Source organism: Malaclemys terrapin, chromosome 8 (assembly GCF_027887155.1).
Source record: "Malaclemys terrapin pileata isolate rMalTer1 chromosome 8, rMalTer1.hap1, whole genome shotgun sequence".
Taxonomy (NCBI): domain Eukaryota; kingdom Metazoa; phylum Chordata; order Testudines; family Emydidae; genus Malaclemys; species Malaclemys terrapin.
In genome coordinates, this window is record NC_071512.1 from 83684584 (window position 1) to 83704185 (window position 19602).

Consider the following 19602-nt stretch of genomic DNA (forward strand, 5'->3'; position numbering starts at 1 on the left):
GCTGAATGAAAGCCACCAGTGGGGAGTTTGTTGTATTAGGCCACCCTACTGATCAACTAAAATAATAAGTTATCATATGCTTTATCTCAGCGACAATGCTATCAGATTATATTATTGTTCCTTGTTTTACTAGCAAAGCATAATTGTGTACGATAGGGACTCTCCATGGACCACCAGAACAGACAAAGAACATTAAGAGTGATTTGGAAGTTGGGAGGAGAAGCAGTCCATGGGAAGATCTTTTTTTTCTGTTTTGCAGAATGAAAAAGTTGGAGAACCACTAGCATTCCCATTCACCATAATGTTATATGTCTGCATATTCTTTATTTAGAAAGGAGAATGTGAACCACCTCATTACAAATTCAGCTGAAGCCTGCATTATCAGTCCTTCTGACCCCAACCTCCACCTTATTGTCTTTTTTACATCATGTCTAAAATTAGCTTGTCATCTCTTTCTTTTATCTATTTTGGGAGGCACTTCAACATTTTTGGTTGCCAAAATAACTATTAATCATAATAGTACATATTGCATTAATGGTTCTAGTATTAATTCAATTTGTTAAGAGGACTCTCTCTTTCTAAACATAGAACCTAATTTTCTAGAGTATTTTTCCCTCCATCTTTTTATGCCTGTAGATAAAAAAAGATCAGTCTTCATGTACAATCATTCCTTAAACCTCTACTGGCTGAGGGAGTTCACTGTGGTGATGTTTTTTCTATTTGTATATTTTAGGTTGGCCCCTAGCTGCTATGACCTGGAAACTGCCCATAAGCTTATTTCATTTCACAGCTACAGTCCATCGGATGGGTTACCGCTGCACTCATATAAATTTGAACCAGCGACCTACCTGTGGACTAAACCACCCAAGCTGTTTAGTCCCTCCCTTAAATAGCATTTTCCAGTGCACTGTATAAACTCCCAGCACTCTCTGTTCAGCTGTAACATTTACTTGCCTTGCTCTCATGGAGATAAATGTTTAGGGTAATATTTTTGTTAAAGGATGCAGATTTCCCAAATGAAGTAAACATACAAAAGATCAATTTGTTGCACAAATTCTAGAAGTACTCAGAAGTCGAAGATGAAAGACCGTAAGTTGACTGAAATTGTTGACAAGCAACAGTGTAATAAAGAAGAACAGGAGTACTTGTGGCACCTTAGAGACTAACAAATTTATTAGAGCATAAGCTTTCGTGGACTACAGCCCACTTCTTCGGATGCATCCGAAGAAGTGGGCTGTAGTCCACGAAAGCTTATGCTCTAATAAATTTGTTAGTCTCTAAGGTGCCACAAGTACTCCTGTTCTTCTTTTTGCGGATACAGACTAACACGGCTGTTACTCTGAAAAGTGTAATAAAGAGCATTACAACAGTGGAAGAATTAGATTGAAAAATGAACAGTAAAATGCTTGCAAACACAGATGGATTTAAGCTCATATGCTACTATTTTTCTTACTAAAAATATAGCCACAGTATTAGAAATAAGGTAATTGAAGAGGACTACTAGTGGAAATTTAGGAGAGATGGTAAAGGGAGACTTTCAAACAAACAAAAAAACCTCAAACCTTCATGTCAACTGAGGTAGTCCCCATATAACAGACATAAGCAGGCAGCTAACCTGTTGGGCAAGCTCTGGCAAATAAAGAACACTGGTCAACTCAATATGATCATCAACCAAGTAGGATGGGAGCAGGGAAAAGGTTTATTAGCAACCCCTGAAAGGATTTTCAAACTCACCTGGCACTCTTGTCAGCCCCTTGACTCTATGTGCCAAATGACACTTGCCTCGCTCTCAAAAGGCAGCATAATTTTTAATTGCTATCCTTAGTGCACTTAAAGCAATGTCAGCAGTCACCCCACTCCATTGCCTTATGCTTCACACCACCTGGGGCTGGCACAAATCCCTTCAGTTGGCAAGGCACTGTGACTTTCTTTTCCCTTGCAGCTGTTTTGTGAAGGGTACAATGATTTATAGTGTCTCCTTGAAATGCTCAAGTGGCAGCATGTCATGCTGCTGTCATGGGATAGGAACTTGGGGTCCTGAGCTTGCCTGCAGCCTCAGGGGGTGAGAAGATGACTACACTGAAGAATGGGGTGGGAGTTGGAGAAAGAAGACCTAATTGAGCTCTAGCTAATCCAGAAATAGTTCAGAGGGAGCCATGACCATCTCTCCTTGGCCAGAAAGGCTTTGAGGAAGGGATAAAAGGGAGCAGGGACGAGGAAGACATTTAAATGAAAGCCCCCATAATATTACTTAGAAGCTTTTATGGATCACTTACCCAGGCTTAGACTCCATAGCGCTCAGCACCAGATGAGGAGATGTCCCAAGAGTTGAGTTCTGCCACCTGGAGCTAAAAACAAAAACAAACAAACAAAAAGCCATTAGTTGATTTAAAAATGCAACAGCAAACAAACATTAACAGGATTTAAAATAAACATGGTAAGTTCAATTACATCCCTAGCCACAGTGAATAGTTCGATCTATATGTATCTGACAGAGGGAAGGACATGGGGGATTCTTCTTCCTCGGTTAGTGAAGCTTGAGGAGAGCCAGAAGGATCGTGCAGACAAGGAAGGCAGGAAAGAAAAGGTGGCTGAATGGTTTCAGGAACTGAGCAGCGTGACAGAGCAGGTGGAGAGCTGCTGCTAGCCCACCTAACTCAGGAAGGGGGTTAATTAAAAAATCAATTTGCAATCTTCTGTAATTAGTTTGAAGAGAACCATCATTGCCACCTGCTTGTATTGATTGTGACAATACGGGTTAGCCACTGGAAAACTGCCACCACCATTTTAAAAGTGCATTTCTTTCTTCAGCTGGAGGGTAGTCTGCTGCTTTTGGAACTTGAAGGAGGAGGTCTGAACTCTTCCTTTAGCATCTGCTCCTTCCATAAGCAGAGATCCAGTGGAAAAAGCAAAGGTTTATTTTGATTTGCAAGCCATTGCTTTCTTTCATGTATTTTTCTTGAGTTGGCATTTGCTCCTCTGACTGGAACAGGCACTCAACATTTTAGGGCAAAACTTCACCCTTTTGTTTCCCACCTTTGGCTGTTGCTATATCTCTGTCATTTCTGAAATACACATCACACTTCTCTTAAATTTCAAATTGGTGGCCAAGGTTACTGCAGATGAATCAAAAGTGACTTAGCTCACAAGTTGTTGTCAGAAACTGTCTCAGCATCTTCTTAAATTCTGGCCAAATCCTGCTCTGTTATGTTAGCCAAAATCTGAAGACATTCGATTTACATCAATAGATAGAGTGCTAAGTCTTCAACTAATGTAAGCCAACATATTGCAGCTAATGGAGCTACTCCAGTTTACACCAGCTGGGGATCTGGTCCTGGAATCAATAGAGCTATTCCCTGGGTGTAAACAAGAGCAGAACATTGCCCTCCATCTCACTGTGTGTGTCTGTCTGTCCCTGCTTCCTCCTGTCTTTCTCCATCCTCATCCCCGGCTTCCTTGACTTTGATGGGAACACCCAGACCATCCCTCTGCTAAATGAAGCAGGCAAGTATTTCTTACTCACTTTTATTAATGTGTATCTTATTTGTGATCCTGTGTGTCTATTATTTATTATTCTTTAAGCCAGTGTTTCCCAAACTTGGGACGCCGCTTGTGTAGGGAAAGCCCCTGGCGGGCCGGGCCGGTTTGTTTACCTGCCCCGCCTGCAGGTTTGTCTGATTGCGGCTCCCACTGACCACGGTTCACTGCTCCAGGCCAATGGGAGCTGCTGGAAGTGGCGCGGGCTGAGGGATGTACTGGCCACCGCTTCCAGCAGCTCCCATTGGCCTGGAGCAGTGAACCATGGTCAGTGGGAGCCGCGATCAGCCGAACCTGAGGACGGGGCAGGTAAACAAACCGGCCCGGCCCGCCAGGGGCTTTTCCTACACAAGCAGCGATCCAAATTTGGGAAACACTGCTTTAAGCAGTTTGTGTGTGTTTGAGAGCCAGCAACTGTTTTACACATTTACAATCTGATCAAAAACAGTTCATGAGTAGAAAAAGGCAAGTTGGAAATAAAAAAAACGTTCAGCCATGAGCAGATGGACTGTAGTTTGGAAACGTTTGGTTGGCTGACCCAGTGGCTAACCTATCCCATAGCACATGCATATTTGATTCCCAGGTCAGCCATTCCCTGGTTGAGAAAAGGCCTAATTTCACTTTATATGGATCCCTGCTGCTGAGCTAGCAGTAGCTGGGGTCTCAAGAATTCCCATCCAGCCTAACTTGGCCAAGAAAACATTCCACTAAGCGGTGATCTAACATCTGATTTTCTTCTCCTTGGATGATATACAAAGGTAATTTAACCCACTTTGTTATGGTTTTACAGTTCACATCCCAAGTATGCCTTGGGCAAGAGACTTACCCTTCCCAGGCATTGGTTCCTAAAGAGATAAAATGGGGATAGACACCACCCTCTCTGAAGTGCTTTGAGATCCTCAATGCTAAGTAATATTACTACATGGCTGGACCTATACTGTGTTTTTTGAAAGTGAAAACTCTGTGTTTTAAGCCCACAAGAAGCATGTTTGCAGCTTAGAATTCAACTGTATTTACAAATGAACCCTGATGACAATGTCATTTATTTACTTACCAATAATCTGCATTAGGCACCACAAGGGTGATTCATTGTCTGATACATTTATCAGTATAGTACAGTGGAAGAGGAGTTGAACTGCTGCTCAGATGCATCAGCAATGCAAGTTGCAGTCTAATAATGTGGTAAATGCTGCCATCTGGCTCAGGTTGGCAATGGTCACTTATTTTAAAAAAGGACCATTTAGCATTAAACAGTACAGAGGTTGGGAGGGAAGGTGGGGGTTCAACAGCTGTCAGAACTCTCCTTCGAATTTAATCAAAAAGGGTAACTGCTCAAAGCATGTAGGGTTAGAAAACAACATGAGCATGTGTTCAGGGAATAGTCATATTACATATAGTAATATATATATATATATATATATATATTTTTTTTTTCCAAATATCCAGAAAGAAGGGGAAGTACTCATTTTAATATAGCTTTATCTTGAACAGGATGAGTAAAGGATTCACGTCAGCGTTAAGTTAAAAATGTTACAGTATTTTCTTTTGACGATTCAAGAAGGCATACAGCATATTTCTGTATATAATTTTACAGTTATAGAAAACATATAATATGATAAAGTAAAGTTACAATGTGGCACATAATTCCAAATACTGGAGGATAAAACTAGTTCATAGCATCACTGTACTGAAAGCTTCCAGTGAGAGTGTTTGCACATCTGTGGTTTACAAACAGCACCTTTCCAGACTGTTAAAGATTAAGCTGTAATTATTCTTCTTAGGAAATCACTGTAGCTTCTAAAAAATTATTTAGGTAACCAGCAAGAGCATCTCCGTGCAAAGGAAGAGAATATAATGATTTCTTGTCCTCATGCTCCTGGAAATTTTGGCATTTTTATCCTATAAAATGTGGGCCTTATTTTACATTGTACTGCACCCATGTGTGGTCATTGTACTCATTTTGCACTGGTGTAAAAGTACTACCATTGTGATATGGTAACATTTTACACCCACTTTACACTGGGGTGAAGGATGATAAAAGGTTGAAGGCAATGGAAAATCCAGTCCTGTGACTTCAAGTCTTAAAGCCCATCTTCTTAAAATAGAAGCAGGAAGAGAGACTGGATGCTTTGTATCTGAGGAGAATGAACACAATGTATTGAACAAAAGGGCAGTGGGAATATTTCAAATTTAGGTAAAAGGGCAGTAGCCTTTTTCTGTAATTCCAGAGAAAACTTCAATTGACTTTCAGAAGAAAGTTCAGTGCAGATTTGAGGATGACTATCTCAGAATCAAATTGCAAATAGGAAAGAGTAATTGATAAGGCTTTTAGTTCACTGATCCTGTGCTCTGACAAAAGAGTAATTAAAAAACAACTAACGATGAAAAGAAAAGAACGAAGAAATGTAACTGAAAATTTCAAAGGAAGAATTTTTAGGGGCTGTGAATTCAATACTCAGGTTCAATTAACTTAATGGGATGTGGTCAGGAGAGCTCAGAAGCTAAATACCCTATGCAACCTTATAATGTGCTTCCAATAGCACCTAAAGCTGCAATTGGCACTAAGAATCCTTCAAAATGTGAAAAGTTGAGGCAAACTGAAAATCTTATAGCCTAAGCTTCTGTCTCTATGACAAAAGGCAAATGTTATACTAATTCCATAATACTGTAGATAAAAGGAGGTAGAAGAGTGTTTAACATATCTTACTGTAAAATACCTCCAATTAATTCTTAATATCCCTCTTTATTAAAAGAGGAAATCTATTCAAGTTAACACCAGGCATCCCTGGTGGCTGCATTAGGCCTTGAATTGACCAGAATCAAAGGAGGTAGATGTAGAAACAACCTTCGCTGCACAGAGCAGGCCGAAACCTGGGTCCAGCTGAGACTTCTGTACAGAGTTCCCAGTAGGTGTGTGTCTGTGGGCCATTTAGGTGTTACACCGTTAGATGCTAACATGGATTCCGAGGGGGCGAGCATCTGCCTTATGGTGGCCATGTAATTAGAGCTGACTACAGGATGACAATTCCGTTCTGTTTCACAGCAACTTTTTGAGGGTTCTAAATGTTTTTGGAATGAAAACAAAATTTTTCAAACATTTTTGTACAAAAGGGATTACATCAAAATGTCCCTTATTGAACTGAAACAGAACAGGGGGGGGGGAGGGGTTTGTAGCCTGGTGGTTAAGGTCTGGGATATCCAGATCCAAGTCCTTGCTCTGCCTGATTCAGAGTGATCAGTGTTGAAAAACTTTGCTCTAAAAGAGGCAGTGTAGAGACTGAAACCTGGATGTCCCCAATCCTAGGCCAGTGCCCTAACCACCAGGCTATAGAGTTTGAATAAGGACTGGGAATGGCTGAGCCATTACAAACATTGAATCTATCTCCCCTTGTAAGTATTCTCACACTTCTTATCAAACTGTCTGTACTGGGCTATCTTGATTATCACTTCAAAAGTTTTTTTTCTCCTAATTAATTGGCCTCTCAGAGTTGGTAAGACAACTCCCACCTGTTTATGCTCTCTGTATGTGTGTATATATATCTCCTCAATATATGTTCCATTCTATATGCATCCGAAGAAGTGGGCTGTAGTCCACGAAAGCTTATGCTCTAATAAATTTGTTAGTCTCTAAGGTGCCACAAGTACTCCTGTTCTTTTTGAGGCTATAGAGTGTGAGCCTCTTTCAAAATAGATACAGCTACATGAAGTGTTTTGATTTTGACAAAAGAGTTTGCTCCAACTTGGCCTACCGTGTAATGCTTTCCCAAGGGCAGTCATAGGTATGGCAATGAATGGAGTGGGAGGGAAAAGATACACCTGCAAGCTCTCTATGTACATAAGTACAGGAACTGGTTTTGTCTCCCACCCCCATAATTATACAGGTGTTACTGCAGCCCTATGGATGTCCCAGCTGGTGAGAGAGGTCAGAGATATGTACAGTGCTCCCTGACTTCTGCAAGCAGGCACATAAACTTCCATTCATAAAACAGGTCACCTTGACTCCCTTTACACATCATGCCGAGCTTCTTCAGGCTTATAAGCCATTGGAAAAACTGGGTCTAGGACTGGATCTCTTGGTGTGTTAAGCTGATTAACTATTGCCTTGCCTTCCTTTATATATCAATTTTTTAGAAAGGTTAGTGGGAAGAGCAGTTGTAAAAGAGAGTCAGAACTTTTTCCACCACCCCTGGTCTCGGCTCTCCCACCATTAAACTGAAAATCCATTGCACAGCAGTAAGTGTACAACAACATTTGTGAACCCTGCAACTGATTCAAAAGGAACAATCAATTAAATAGAAAACTTTCTAGTATGTGTTTCTATTTCCTTTAATAAAAAACTAGCTAAGGCAGCAGCCATTCTAAACATTCCTCAATATAAATTAATGGGATCCACCCATCTTAATCTGCCTGCAGGAAATGAAGTGTAAAAGAAAAGAAAAAAATCTAAAGAAAGAAGCACTTCCTAATTGTCTACACTACCACTTACGTCACTCAGGGGTATGAATAAGCCACCCCCCTGAGCAACATAAGTTACATGGACCTAAGCGCTGGTGTGGACAGCGCTAGGTCGGTGGGAGAGGTTCTCCCACTGACATAGCTACTGCAGCTCGTTGGGAGGTAAAATCATTAAGTCGATGGGAGGGCTCTCATCTGTCGACTTAAAGTGGTTACACTAGAGAATTTACAGTGATGCAGCTGCAAGCTCTGGTGATTTTAGAGGTTGCAAACACCCATCTCACCTCCTGTGAATCTTTTGATGGAGGCCCTGACAGCCTCTTTTGCTCACAATGCCAACAAACTGATTGGACATTAGAATTCTCTGATGGCCACTTGTCCTTGTTGATCTAGCCTGGAAAAGAACTGTAATTCAATCTAACAGACATCATGTAGCATTACTGCTGATCTGGGGAAGATGGGGTATTGGTGAACAACTTTCAATAAGGATGTTCACCACCTGAGCACAAAGCTCAGGAACCCCTCTCCCCCCCCCACCAAATTGTGCTTTCAGCGCTTAGTCTTGATTCTTTCTGGGAGGTGAAAAGACGCACATACAATACGTAACCCAACCAGTCAATTCCAAAGTCCTTTTTGCAACTGATAACTCATTTGTTACCCTGGAAAAAGACTTTATAATTGAATATCAGAAAATCTACATTGGCTAGCTATTACTTCATGGGCCAGAAGAGGTAAGCAAAACTCATTTCCACTTCGTTTTGTCTTTGTACTTGGACATTTTCCTCCTACATGTATTAGTCACCATGCTGGTATTAAATGGCTTTTTTCCATTTGTTCGTTAGAAAATCTTTCTAAGCAATTTTCTAATAGTTTAAAAAATAATATTCCCAAATGTAAATAACAAATAGCAAATTAATTGGGGAGGAGTTAAAAACCTGGCCTCTACTAATGGTTTTAACCAAAGAGTGCAATTACTAGTACATTTTGCATGTAAACCTGTTTCTAGCCTCATGAAATCCCCAAATCTGACACACACAAAACAGAGCTCTTTCATTGCAATGGCTGGGTATCTTACTATCTTACCTGTATCTTACTAGCTGAACTGTAGCTGTTAGAGTGGTGAACTGGAGATATTACTTTATAGCTATAGAGAGAACTTTAATTTTCAAATCTGTGTTCCAGGAAAAGAGAACCCCCTAGGTGAAATCTTCATTAATTCGTTGAGCGACACTGTTCCATAGGAGGGTATTTGCTTTGATTCTTAACAGGAGATAGGGGACACTTTGTAGAGCACCCAAGTGTTTAATGGTAGACCTTATAGTCTCTTCAGCTAATTTTTATGTTTTAGGTTTTTGTATCAAATTTAAAGAACACAACCCTCAGGCAAGGTCCAAAGGTTTATTTTGAAATGGGAACAAGATCTTTGAAAAGCTCTCTCATGCACCCCGTGGAAATTAGAAAAAGGAAATTAAAATGATCAACTGAAGTGAAGAAAAACTGAATCTAATCGTGTAAATTTAAAATGCAGCTAAGTATGTGTCAATGTCTGGGCTTGAGAATGAGATAATAGACAGCATGCTAATGAAGACATAGCAATTGGACTCACAAAGCCATAGATGAGAAAGAGGGAGAAATGAAGAGTCACACACCTTTCTTTGCTGGGATGTGATTCCCACATTGGCCCTGTAACCACTGACTGGAATCAAGGACAAACTGATAGCTATCAAGCTGATAGCTAGCTGGGCTGAGAGAGAGAAGGAGAGTGGTAATAAATATAGTTTTCAGGCTACATAACATTCACTACAACTATGGTCATCCTTATGCCACACTGGCTTAAGATGGGTTTAATGGGGCGAGATCAGAATCAGATCTACATCTGGAGCCAACCTAGCTATGCTTTTTAGTGTTTTAGTCTGGCTATGTCTATATTCTCTTGAACAGCTATTTTGTTTGTGATTCTCTGTATTTTTGCCCTGAGCCAAATGGGCTTTGCTTTCACTTAAGACAGTTGGCATTGCTTGACTGGACTACCAGTGGGAACAGTCGCTGCTGGCTGCCTTAGAGAGATGTAAACTGCCCTCTGATCTTGAGAGATAAAAGAATGAGGCAACAGGCATGAGCACCTAGGCAGCAGAAAGGGATTGTAAATATGCTGTGTCTGTGAGGAAGGTGACTACAGTCAAGTGCAGCCACAGGGAGTTTGACCCAAAGCCCACTGGAGTCATACAGTTTACTTCAACAGACTCTGGATTAGATGAAGGGTATGTCTACACTGGCAGAGTTACAGTGCCAGCAGTTACAGCGCCACTCAGAGAGCACTGAAGGGAAACCGCTGTTGTGTGTTCACACTGTCAGCTGCCTGCACAATAGCATATTCACACTTGTGGCACTTGCAGTGGTATTCAGAGTGGTGCACTCTGGGCAGCTATCCCACAGAGCATCTCTTCCTCTTCTGCCGCTAAGAGTTGTGGGAAAGCGGAGGGGGTCGTGGGGAATCCTGGGTTCTGTCCCAGTGCCCCGTGATTCATTGCTTCACATCCCAGCAATCCCTGTGCTTCTATCTGCATTTGGCACCATCTTTCAACGGTTTGTTTACTGCTCGCTCTGCCTCTTCGGTCTGCAGGAATGGATCCTGAACTGTTCACCACTATGCTGCTCGCTCTGACTAACACATCACGAGTGGCAGTGGACTTATTCCTTAAACTACAAAGGCAAGAGAAGTGCGACATTGATCTCACCATGTGTAGTAGCTACAACACAAAATTGCTTGTGGCATTCACGGAGGCGCTGACCACAGTGGAATGTAATTTTTGGGCTCGGGAAACAAGCACTGAATGGTGGGATCACATCTTCATGCATGTCTGGGATGACGAGCAGTGGCTGCACAACTTTTGGGTGAGGAAAGCCACATTCATGGGACTGTGTGATGAGCTCGCCCCAGCCATGAGGCACAAGGACACGAGAATGAGAACTGCCTTGCCATTGGAGAAGCACGTGGCGATTGCACTGTGGAAGCTGGCTACTCTGGACTGCTACCGATTGGTTGCTAACCAGTTCAGAGTGGGAAAGTCGACTGTTGGACTCATGTTGACGGAAGTGTGTGCAGGGCCCTTAATCGCATCCTGCTCTGGGCAACGTGCATGACATTGTGGATGGCTTCACACAAATGGGCTTTCCTAACTGCGGAGGGGTGAAAGATGGCACACATATTCCAATTCTGGCACCAGACCACCTAGCCACTGAGTACATTAATCAGAAGGGATATTTCTCTTTGGTTCTCCAGGCACTTGTGGATCACCATGTGTGTTTCATGGACGTTAATGCAGGCTGGTCTGGAAAGATGCATGACACACGCATCTTTCAGAACATTGGCCTGTTCAGGAAGTTGCAAGCAGGGACTTTCTTCCTGGACCAGAAGATCACTGTAGGGGAAGTCAAAATGCCCATTGTGATCCTGGGAGACCCTGCCTACTCCTTAATGCCATGGCTTATGAATACATACACGGGGCACCTTGACAGCAGCAAGAAGCAGTTCAACAACAGGCTGAGCAAGTGCAGAATGACTGTTGAATGTGCTTTTGGCCGTTTAAAGGCCCGCTGGTGCTGCCTATATGGGAGACTGGACCTGGCCGATGACAATATTCCTATTCTTATAGCCGTGTGCGGTACGCTCCATAATATTTGTGAAGGGAAGGGTGAAAGCTTCACTCAGGGCTGGACCACAGAGGCTCAGCACCTGGAGGCTGAGTTTGAACACCCAGAGACTAGGGCTATTAGAGAGGTGCAGCGTGGGGCCATAAGGATCAGGGATGCCTTGAGGCAGCAATTTGAAGCTGAAAGCCACTAATATTTGTTGCTATGTTCGGGAGTGCAGTGCTTGTAATGCTAGGAGGTGATTGTGATTGGTGCAGATGATGCACTGTGAAGGTTTAAGAAAATTGCCTGTTGCTTTGCAGGGCTCTGTTTGCTTTCAATTAATAGAATAAAGATTGCTTTCAAACCAACACAATTCTTTTATTAAAAAACAACAACCGGAGGAGAGAGACAAACAAAAAAACCCATCACCACTGAGGGGGATGGGAGAAGGGAAGGTCTCAGGAGGAGGTGGGGTCCCAGGACAGTTAAAGATTTGTGTATGTCCAGGGATGATATCCAACCTTCTCCTTTGGAGTACAGTGCAGCGGGTACTGTACTTCAGCAGGGCAAAACTGCAGAGGGACGGGTGTTGAGTGCAGTGGGTACTGGGAGTCCGCAGTGCTGGACTGTGATGGGGAGGAATGGAATCCTGTGGGTACAGACTGGAGCCAGGAGGTTAATAAGAGTGTATTGGTGATGTCTGGAGGGCGCATGGGAAAGAATTTTGCGACAGTGGCTGCAGGGGAGGGCAGGCGTGGAACTGATCTGTTTGCAGTGCTAGTATCACCTGGAGCATGTCCGCTTGGTGCTTCATAATGTTTAAGAGCCGCTCCGTGGCTTCATTCTGGCATGCCACATTCTCCGTTCGATCCCTCTTCTTGTTGTCCCACCACTCCTTCAATTCCTGTTTCTCGGTGGCGGAGTGCATCATGACATCATGCAGAAAGTCCTCCTTAGTTCTTCGTGGCCGCTTTTTAATTTTGCCATTCAGCCAGCGATAACAAAGAGGGAGGATGGGCTCCCAAGGTCATTTGTGTGAAGCCAAAATGCAACATTTTACAGAGCAGTATTGTTTGCAACACACAGAACACTGATTCAGTGATTTAAAACATAGCCACTATTCACATAGCTGTCACTAACTGGCTGACTCCAGGCAAACACACATGAGCTACAAGATCCTCAAAATGGTGAGTAGCCGCAGGGGCAGGGGAAATCAGTGTTCCGGGACCCTACTGTACACTGGGCACGTGGCTCTTGGGGAGAGCCAGCACTGTGGGGGGTTGGGGGGCCTGATAATAATTCCTGTCCCCACATTTTCCACAGGCTGTGTTCATTATGGAAGATATCTCACTGCTGAGGGTGAGCAGGGAATCAAGGGAGGGTCTTCTCCAAGTCTTCCACCCTGGCCCTTTTGCGGCTCGCCTGTGTGCAGCAATGGTTCCCCTCCCACCTCCCGCAGTGATGGCAGAGTGGCATGGGAAAGTTACCCTTAATAGGGCAAGAAACAAAGCAGATCTGCCAAAGAACCTGCAGCAGCGGATTGCCCAGTATCTCCATGAGAGTTTCCTGAAGATCTCTGAGGCAGATTCCCATGAAGTGAGGGAGTCAATCAACAGCCCGTTCCACCGCTCAGACTAGGCATGTGGTGGTATGCGCATCATACAGACACAAGCCTGCTTTCTGCAACCCCCCTGCTCCCAACAACTCGCTTCAGCGATTCTCAAAATCAAATCTTAGTAGGGGTCTCCTCTCCTGTTTTGCCAAGATCCAACATCTGTGACAGGCTAGCCTCCTCCAGGGTAGAAAAGAGCTACTGGCTGCATGCATCTCTGACCTCCGAGTCGTCCTCCGCCTCTGGATCCCCCTCTCCCTCCACATCCTCATCCAAGATTTCCTCCTCTTGGCTCGGTCCACTCTCGACCAGCACACGAGCCACTGAAGTATTCACAGTGGCCTTTGCAGTGGAGGTGGGGTTGCCACCAAGTATCCAGCTCTTTGTAGAACCGGCAGCTCATGGGTGCAGCACCGGAGCGGCGGTTTGCCTCCCGCGTCTTGTGGTAGGCGTTCCACAGCTTCTTCACTTTGTCCCTGCACTGCAGTGTGTCCCGGTCATGGCCTCTTTCTGTCATGCATCGTGAAATCTGTCTGTAGGTATCAAAATTCCTATGGCTGGAGTGCAGCTGGGACTGGACAGCTTCCTCTCCCCAAATGCTGATGAGGTCCAGCAGCTCAGCATTGCTCCAAGCGGGGGATCGCCTGGTGCATGGAGCAGGCATGGCCACCTGGAAAGATGCACTGAGAACACTGCACACATCACCAAGCAAATAGGAAGGGGACTTTCAAAATTCCAAAGGAATTTATGGGGTGGGGATGATGGTTGGGCACCTGAGGGCAGGGCAGTAGAGTTCAAACCTATGACCAGAGAGGCAAGAACAGGCATTGTGGGACACTCCTGGAGGCCAATCGCAGTACTGTAATTGACCAGGGTGTCTACACTGGCACCATGGCGCTGTACCCCTGATGCAGAAAGCTGTACGCCTCTCATTGGGGTGGGTTTTTTTACAGTGCTGCTACTGGGCAGTTTCTGCACACTAAGTGGCTTGGCAGTGTGTACACCTCAGGAGTTACAACACAGAAAGCTGCTTTACCGTGCAGAAACTTGCCAGTGTAGACAAGGTCTGAGAGAGCTAAGAGATCTGAGGGCTGAAAGGCTTGGCTATGCGCATCTATACTGTAAAACCCCTTTGAGGATTTTCCTTACCATGCCCCAAACCTTTTTATTGTAGGTCACTAACTAAGGGCTTGATCCTGAATGACCTCAAATCCCATTGACTTCAAGAGGCATAATTTCTGCAGCCATCTTAAAACTGATACAGCCATGCAGATACAACAGTTGGGATTGCCTGGTTTGTCTGAGCTGTGTCAGTGCAGGACTAGAGAGGAAAAAGAGAGGAAAAGTTAAGACAGTTAAGCTTCACCATGCTTGGGACAGAATGTGGACTGGTTCTATCACTGTGTAAATCAGAGCAGTCTGAAGTCTGGTCTATATTATGTCCAGCTGTCAATGACCCAGGGGACCATTTCAGCTCCTAGGATCATCCAGATGCATTGGGGTTCCTAGCTATGCTTCTTTTCCCTACTTATGCCCCTGTGCCTGAGGCCTGGAGGATGAATGGCACAGGAGTCACTACATTGGCCCTATACCTGCTGAGAATGAATTCTCGAGTAGCTAGTTAAGCCAGTTTTTTGCTGCCTTGCACCACTGGCTGATAACTTTATAGTCCAAAATAGATTGTTTCAGTTTCATAACCATCTTGTGAGAAGCTGTTGCATTCCTTCAGTTACTAAGCTTTACAGGAACATTCTCAGATAGAAATTTGTTAGAAAAAGAAGCTAGCACTCTGCCTGCCTTAGGGACTGATCATAATGTAGCTGTATGCTTGGGAAAGTCTTATCTGTGGATTACCTGGAAGTTCCCCCCAATGACCAAGTTTGTTTTCCCTCCTGCCTTTTTTTTAAAAAAAAGAAAAAATATATATCCCTGAGAAACTGTTCGCAGCATGAACAGAGAATAAATCAACAACAACAGAAAACCAAGAACTCGATTGCTTCTCTCTACTTCTGCAAAAAACCATAAAGGCTCAATTGTCCTCTTAGGACTCCTTGGGAAGTCTTAACAAAAGTCTCTAACAAGAAACTAAATGAAAGACTAGGGATTTAGCAGCAAGGCAGATCTATCATAGACAAATCAGATGAAACATTCTTTCCTTATGATCGTGTCTATAATAGGGCCAGACTCTGATCCCCTTACTCATGTTGAATAGTATTTCAGTCCACCAAAAGCCACTGGGATAACTTGTGGAGTAAGATCTGATTGACAGTTATCAGAAGATACCAGAATCTGACCCATTGGAATTAAACATTTGGAAAGTTAATTACAAATATAACTTTAATTTTAAAATTAAAGGTGATTTGCAAAGGAAAAAGGAGGATTGTGTGATTTCTTTCTTCATGATATCCAGGGAGCCTGAAAACTTTTGGTTATTTAAATTTTGTTCCTACTTGGATTTTTACACTAGAAATTCATGTCTCATCTATGCTGGAGGTCTCAACAGAGGATTGGAGACGTACTAGGTTTTATGATATCACAATTTTCAAGGATGTGAAACCTGATTAGCTGGGGCCAGGTCTACACTACAAGCTTTTGCCCGGGGTGTTAAGAGATATGATCCCCGTTTGAGATAGCTGGGCAGGAAAAGCCCCTAATGTAGATGCAGTTATACTGGCAAAACTGTGCTTTTGGTGGTATAGTTTATTTGACTGGGGGTAGTGGTCGTGGTGTTTGAAATAAGCAATTCTATCAAAAGCACAGTTTTGCTGGTATAAACTGTGTGCACCCTATGCCTGACATAGCTATCCTGGAAAATGTTCCTGGACTGAGAGGGGAAATGATTTTTTCCCCCCACACTCTTTACAAATGATTTCCACTGTAGAGTTAATTCAGGGTCTTACTTCGATGCTGTCCTTAACCCCCCTCCTATCCACACACACAAAAACCCCTCACCTGAGTTTGGTGGCACTTTAAATCCACAGCAGCTGGGGTGTTGGCTAGAACCCAGATATCTCTTTCACTCAGATTGGTAACCTACCCACTTTGCAGAGAAGAGACAGGCTAAATCACTCAAGCACTGATAGTCCTCCAGTGCTTTCCCCATAATTTCCCATGTGCTCAGAAGGACAGACAAGTTATCCCACAATTTACTGGGAAGAAACATAGAACAGCTAAATTTACTGCAGCACAAAGCTGCTGATGACCTCAGTTAAGAGTAATTCTGCAGTGAAGACTGAGCACCTTGGTTAGCCTACCCTAGTGTGAAGGGTGTGAAGAGCCACACTGCATAACCATACCTGAGTTACTGTGTCCTCACTGGTGCTGCATTCACCTAGGCGTGTTGCTAGGACTTCTTGGGGTCTTTGGGGTTACAGTGAGTTGAGACACTCTATGATTTTCCTACAGAATTGTGGGAGAACTTGTTTGTCCTTCTGGACACATGGGAGAATTCTGGGAAGGCATTACAGGACTATCAGTACTCATGTGATTTAGCCTGCATCCTCACTGCAAAACTAGTGGATAACCAGCCAGAGTGAAAGCACTATTCAGGTTCTAAGCCTACACCCAGCCAGGCCCCCTGGTTTAAAGCACCACCAAATTCAGGTGAGACAGTTTTGTGTAGACAGAAGGTGGGATGGGGAAACCTGTGTAAGAGCTCAAATTAACTCTGCGGGGAAGATATACCCACAGATTCTATTACACCAGGGATCGGCAACCTTTGGCATGTGGGAAGCGGCGTGGGCCGAGGGATGTGCTGGCCGCTGCTTCCCGCAGCCCCCATTGGCCTGGAGCTGTGATCGGCTGAACCTGCGCGGGGGCGGCAAGCCACGGGGGGTGGCCTGCCGGTTGTTGAGAGGGCGGCCGTCAGGCTGCCTTCGGCGGCATGCCTGTGGGAGGTCCACCGGTCCCATGGCTTCGGCAGTAATTCAGCGGCGGGGACGCTGAAGGCGCGGCACCGGCGGACCTCCCGCAGGCATGCCGCCAAATCCGCGTGGCCAGCAGACCGCCCGCAGGTATGCCGCTGAAAGCTGCCTGACTACCGTGCTTGCGGCGGCAAAAACCATAGAGCCGCCCCTGAACCTGCAGATGCTGCAGGTAAACAAACTGGCCCGGCCTGCCAGCGAATTTCCCTGACGGGCCACATGCCAAAGGTTGCCGCTCCCTGTATTACACAGTCAAGATGAGAATCTTGGAGAAAGCTCCAGAGAACTCCAGCCCCAACACACTCAACCAGTTAAACAAAAAAGGTAGAAACTTTGCATCATGAGAATAACTTGCTAATAGCCAATTGCTTAGGGACAGGATACTGTTACCTAGTTACTAATGAATGGTGCTGAGTAACCCTTTGGAAAGTGTCTCATTCACCACACTTACAGGAGTGACAGTGGGAAGGTAGGGCTCAGTTGAGGCTTTTAGATTCAGAGCTGCTTTAGGACCAGGGAATATGTGCCCCACCAAGAGGTGATGACTGTTAGCACTGGGCAGGAGCAGGCCTAAAGCCCGAGGACACTTGGAAGGGGCTCACACCATTTTTAAAAGCAGCGGTCATGAGATTTCATTATAAACCCCCACTTTTTAAGGTGTCCATGGCCCAACATTTCATGAGATTCTCACCACAATCCGCTTGACTGGGGAAGCCTACAGTAGTTCTCAGGCTACCATGCTTGACCAATTGTCAATTAAACCTTCCTCAGCTGTTTTCTTATTATGCACCTGCAGTTTGTTTGGCGGGGACTGTCACCTTACTGCCAATGCTTCCCTTCATGCTTGAAAGCCAAAGTACCTCAGCATCTGCTGTGCATATGCAAAGCTTTGTGGGGTAGTTCACTGTTGAAACCCAGAGGAAGTCAATCCCAAGCATGACTCAGGCCCCGCAAAATCATGAGATTGGTTTTAAAATCATAACATTAAAGAATACTCAACATTTTGAGCTCCTGATTTTTAAGCCTTCAGGGTCATGTTTTCAATGTTTTGTCTGCAGCCATGAGGGCTACAAACTTACTTTTAAGTGAGTGAATTTTAAAAGTGAAAATGGAGTCACATGTAATCACATGACTCCAGGAGCAGAAGCTTTAAGAAAAAACAAATATTGTAAGACTGACATTAACATTACAAGAGTTGATGAACTATAGGGATACAAACAGGTGCTTATACATGGAGAACTAGCTGAGTCTCAGGGTCTAAATCGTGGATCGAGAGGAAGGGAAAAGAAAAGTTGACAGAGTACAGAAGGGGAGTGAAAACATTAGAGGGAACTAAAAAGGGAGAGACCAAATCAAAATTAGATTCAATATATGTTGCTCTCATTTCAATTCTCCACCCCTAAACCAAAAAACCTGTTTCCTGGATGGCTTTGGTAGACTGTCACAGAAATCTACTTTTGGGCTGCAGAGTAACCAGTTTTTACTTTGTTCTTTTCCCAGTGGGTGAGTAGGTTGTTGTTTTTTAAATGGTAAGAATGAAGTAAAAATAGAACTTCATGGCTGCTTCTTCTTAAAAGTCCCTAAATGTTCAGAGAGACTCACAATTTGTGTCCACTCTGTCACTCCTGCAAGGCCATTTCCCTCCGGTATTTATTTAAATACTCTGCCATTAAAATAAGAATTAAATAAAATACAAAACAAAAGGATACTAAGGGGTAGATCCCTTGCTCTCCTTGGTAAGCAGCTACCAGAAGTAGGGAGGTTCAAAGCTGAAGCTAAACCTTCCTCTTTTCTTCAACATAGTGTGTTTCCATATTACTGGGGTCACAGATCAAGGTAGGCTGTTAGGTACCATATGGACTATAGAACCAAGGAACAGCAGGGAAAATTACAAACAATTGGTCATATTCTGCCTTCATTACATTCATGCAACCCCACTGACATTAGTGGGGTTGTCTGGTGTAATTCCTCCCGAGGGCAGAATGTGGTTCAGTGGGTTTAGATCCGTTTGAATTTCCTTGCTTTTGTCACATCTCAGTTTTGGGGGATTAGTTTTTCAGTTTTCCTATAAACAGCACTAAGCAATCTGTGTTTGTGCCATAATTCACAGAAACTGCTGCCTTCCTGTCTGCAAAGTAAACCCAAGAATGCCTCTTGTGTTAGCCAATGTTTCTTCCTCAGCCAAATTTTTCATTTTCTGGACAAAAATGTTCTGGAGCAAATTAAACATTGATATGGATACTACAGTAGTCTGGCCCAACCCTGAAGTGCTTTGAGATCTACTGATTAAAAGTGCTGTATCAGAACTAGGTATTATGATGATTGTTACTACTTACGTGAGTAGTCCTACTGATTTCAGTGGAATGAGTGGGACACAGCTTTTGAAAGCAGAGAGCATTCACACATTAACCTGTCTGCTTTTTGTTCAGAGAAATAGTG

The 19602-nt window shown here is 43.8% G+C and overlaps 1 protein-coding gene across 5 annotated transcripts in view; it reads right to left on the minus strand.

Moving 5' to 3' along the window:
• ADGRL2 (adhesion G protein-coupled receptor L2) overlaps positions 1 to 19602 on the minus strand; it is a 476523-nt gene that overhangs the window by 376298 nt on the left and 80623 nt on the right. For all 5 annotated transcript variants that reach the window (XM_054036673.1, XM_054036671.1, XM_054036669.1 and 2 more), the window contains one exon: positions 2277 to 2348. The gene's annotated coding sequence lies outside the window, so the exon portion shown is untranslated. The remainder of the gene's footprint in view (positions 1 to 2276; positions 2349 to 19602) is intronic.